At 39.7% G+C, this 4,255-nt stretch overlaps 1 non-coding gene across 1 annotated transcript; it reads right to left on the bottom strand.

Moving 5' to 3' along the window:
• Positions 1-2,264: 2,264 nt before the first annotated feature.
• Positions 2,265-2,371, bottom strand: LOC148880168 (small nucleolar RNA R71). Its single transcript, XR_016106155.1, has one exon. It is a non-coding gene; the product is annotated as a small nucleolar RNA R71 (small nucleolar RNA).
• Between the last annotated feature and the right edge of the window lie 1,884 nt (positions 2,372-4,255).

The following is a 4,255-nucleotide window of genomic DNA, read 5'->3' as shown; positions in this document are numbered from 1 at the left end:
GTCACAATGAGCCACACATCAAGTTTTTGGCGCCGTTGCCGGGGATTTAGAGAAGCAATATTAGGAAACATTGAGCATTCTTAATCTGATCTCATTCAGCATTGCATTCATAGTTGGGTTAATTTGCTAACTTTTTCATTTCAGCTTGGACTGCAACTGCTGTACTACTGTAGTTATGTTTCTTCCTTCTTAAGTAGATTACTTTCTTTTTTTTGGTTTCAGTTTCATTTTAATAAAGGCATAATTGATTTCTATTCAATCTTGGTGTTGTTCCCTTCAAAAAAAGAAAAAAAAAAAAAGAAAAAATTCACATAAACATGAGTGTTGCAGATCTGAGTTGCATTCGGCACTCAGATCAGCAGATTTCAGATCTGCAGCACTCAGCCGAAAAGAGTTGCTTGTGTTTCCGACTTTATTTATTTTTTTTTTCTTTCTTTCATTACAAAAAGAAAAAAACAAATTAAAAAAAAAAAAAGGGGAGATCTTTTGAACAACAAGAGGAGCAATTGAGAATTCGGATCAGAACTCAGATCTGAGTTCAGATCTGAATTCTGCTATTGCAGATCTGCAACAGTTCAGATCTGAGTTCCTCTGAACTCAGACCTGAACTGATGAAATTTTGAGGGGAATTGGGTGTCATCACCACCCCAATTCACCCTAGGGCACTTCTGCTATTCCCCAAAAACAATTTGGTAGCAATAACTGGAGGTAAGGCAATTGAGAATTCAGATCCAAACTCAGACTTGAGTTCAGATCTGAATTCTGCTGTTACAGATCTGCTCAGTTCAGATCTGAATTCCTCTGAACTCAGATCTGAACCGATGCAAGTTTGAGGTGAATTGGGTGCCATCACTACCCCAATCCACCCTATGATACATCCAACCTGCCTCAAGGGTGAATGGATAGCAAGGAATGAGAGAAATTCAAATCTGAAATGCAGTTGATATGATGTGAGGACTGAACTGATACAGAGCATACTATGAATTCTAGGTGGACTGAATTCTTGGCTTTACCCACTTGTAACCGAGCTACATTAGCTAAGGAGGTGTATGTTTGGATTGAATAATTGTTATGCCTCAGATATTTAAGAAAAATTAGCACTTTCCAAGTATTTCTTTTAGCATTCAGATCTGTAGCAGGGCTGCTATAGTGCAACAGTTAGCAGACCTGATTTCAGATTTCTACAAAAGTTGTATGGGCCGAATAGCTTGCAATACCAAACATTGCAGACCCAATTTTCAGGTCTTAGCAAGTGTTTGATATGCATCAGCTATACAGGTTTGAGCTTCAATTGTAGAGTTTAAAATCTTTAACCCAAGCCTAACTCAGGACTGGTTTTAGTTTATTTCAGATCCTTTTAAATTTTTTTTTTTTTCAGATCAGATCTGATTTCAGCCCTAAAGCATCACAGAATTGATTCCAACCTTAATGGATGTATATTGTAGTGTATACCAATGAGTGTGTATGAGATATCCAGCTCAGATCTGAATTATTATTTATTAATTTCTCTAGACTAACAATACCAAAGACTTGTAGATCTGAACTCAGATCTAAATTGGGTCTGAATTCAGATGTTGCAATCGATGGATGTAGATAAAGGAACCTTGAATAAGATGATTGGTTTAAATCTGCTTTTAGTATAATCGGCTTCATTTATTCATGATAGGATGTAGGTTTTGTATTCCAATAATTCACTTTACATTTTCAGTGTGATAGGATTAGTTATTTATTTTCTTTTGTGAATATTGGCATTTTTATTGCTTTGACTTTAACAGTTTATGACAAGCAGACCTGAACTGGAAGAGATACTTTACGACCCGGAAATTGAACGGACTCTCCGTGTCCGTTTGAGAGCTGCTAAGCAAGTCAGACAAGAAGCACAAGAAATGGCTGAACAAAGAACTATGATGGATTATGCCAAGCCCACCCTCACCGGGACTGTCTCCAGCATTATCAAGCCAACTATTGCTGCCAATAACTTCGAAATTAAACCGGCCATAATCCAAATGATACAAAATACGGTTCAGTTTTGTGGTATGGCCCATGAGGATCCGAATGCCCATATTGCTAACTTCTTGGAAATCTGTGACACCTTCAAACACAATGGGGTAAGTGATGATGCCATCCGGCTGAGGTTATTCCCATTTTCTTTGAAGGATAAAGCCAAAGCTTGGTTGAACTCATTACCGGCAGGATCTATAGCCACATGGGACGAAATGGCCAGCCGTTTTCTCTCTAAATATTTTCCCCCTTCTAAAACTGCTAAAATGAGGAATGACATCACTACTTTTTTCCAGCAAGAGGGGGAATCTTTATATGAGTCATGGGAACGATACAAGGAGCTGTTAAGGAGAGTTCCTCACCATGGCCTCCCCATTTGGCTGCAAGTGCAGACTTTCTATAATGGTCTTATTGACTCAAATAAGACCATATTAGATGCTGCAGCCAGAGGATCCATAAATAATAAAACTCCTGAGGTTGCCCATGCACTTATTGAGGAAATGGCAGCCAACAATTATCAATGGCATTCGGAAAGGACTCAAACTAGGAAGCAGCAAGGCTTGCATAATGTTGACACTTATACAGCACTAGCTGCACAAATAGGAGCACTCAGTAAAAAAGTAGATGAAATGCAAATAGCTGCCATGCATATGCAGCCTCTTAATTGTGAATTGTGTGGGGGAGGCCACATCAGTACAGACTGCCAAGTTGGCAATCAGTTCAGACCATCTACTGAACAAGTTGACTATGTCAGCAATTCGTCAAGACAGCAGGGTTACCAGAGTCACCATACTTTTCATCCAGGATGGAGGGGACATTCAAACCAGTCCTGGCCAAATCAACATATTTCCAAGCCGTTCCACCAGACTTATCATCAGCCTGAACCGAAATCCAATTTGGAGGAACTGATGACAAAATTTATAGCAGGTGCAGAAACTAGGTTCCAGAACCAGGAAGCCTCAATCAAAAACTTGGAAAACCAAGTGGGGCAATTGGCACAATTAATCTCTTCCAGACTGCCGGGAACTCTTCCAAGCAACACTGAAGTGAATCCACGAGAGCAGGTGCAAACTATTACCTTAAGAAGTGGAAAAGAGTTGCCTGAGGTAGAAAAGAAGAATTGGGCTGAACCCAAGGCAGAAACAAGCCTTGGAACCAGACAACAGAAGACGGAACAACCAGAAGCACAACAAGGGATGCACCAACAACCACAAGTTCCATTCCCTAACAGGCTGAAGCAACAAAAATTGGAGAAGGAATTTGGTAAGTTTCTTGAAATATTTAAAAGTTTACATATTAATATTCCTTTTGCTGATGCTTTAGCCCAGATGCCACACTATGCAAGGTTTTTGAAGGAATTATTGGCAAACAAAAGGAAACTGGGAGATGTGGCTACAGTTGCATTAAATGAGGAATGTTCTGCTATCCTTCTGAACAAGCTGCCTCAGAAACTCAAAGATCCAGGGAGTTTCACTATTCCTTGTACCATTGGCAGTTTAAAAATTGAAAAAGCTTTATGTGACCTGGGAGCTAGCATCAATTTAATGCCATATTCTATCTTCAAGAAATTGAGGTTGAATGAACCCCAACCCACTAGAGTGGCATTACAATTGGCTGATAGATCCATTAGACATCCTAGGGGGATCATAGAAGATGTGTTAGTTAAAGTTGACAAGTTCATTTTTCCAGTTGATTTCATTGTGTTAGACATGCAAGAAGATGTGGAGGTCCCGCTTATCCTAGGGAGACCTTTCCTGGCTACCGGGAAAGCAATGATTGATGTCCAACAAAGACAACTCAGCCTTAGGATACAAGATGAGGAGATAATTTTTAAAATGTCTGATGCTATGAAACATGCACCCTCTAGTGATGATTCTTGTTTTATGATTGATGCCATTGAATTGACAATTGATGAATGCTTCCAGGTAAGTAGAATAACTGATCCTCTTGAACTCTGCCTCCAGCAGGGAGAACTTGAAGAAGCAGAAAATGAAAAAATAAACCTCATGATAGCATACCTGAACGATAAGCCTCAATTCAAGGGAAAGGGGTTTCTTAAATTAGAGAACTTAGGCAAATTGCCCGGACCATCAGGTAAGCCATCACCCCAAGAACCCCCCACCCTTGAACTGAAGCAATTACCATCCCATTTAGAGTATGCTTTCCTTGAGGAACCATCAGATCTCCCCGTGATAATTTCCGCAGCACTGAATCCCTTACAAAGAGAAAAATTATTAAGAGTGCTGCGGGAACA

This window comes from Nelumbo lutea, chromosome 1 (genome assembly GCF_056320005.1).
Source record: "Nelumbo lutea isolate HS-2025 chromosome 1, American lotus-T2T, whole genome shotgun sequence".
Classification (NCBI taxonomy): Eukaryota; Viridiplantae; Streptophyta; class Magnoliopsida; order Proteales; family Nelumbonaceae; genus Nelumbo; species Nelumbo lutea.
The sequence above is the reverse complement of the archived record's forward strand: the minus strand, read 5'-3'. Positions and strand labels throughout refer to the sequence as shown.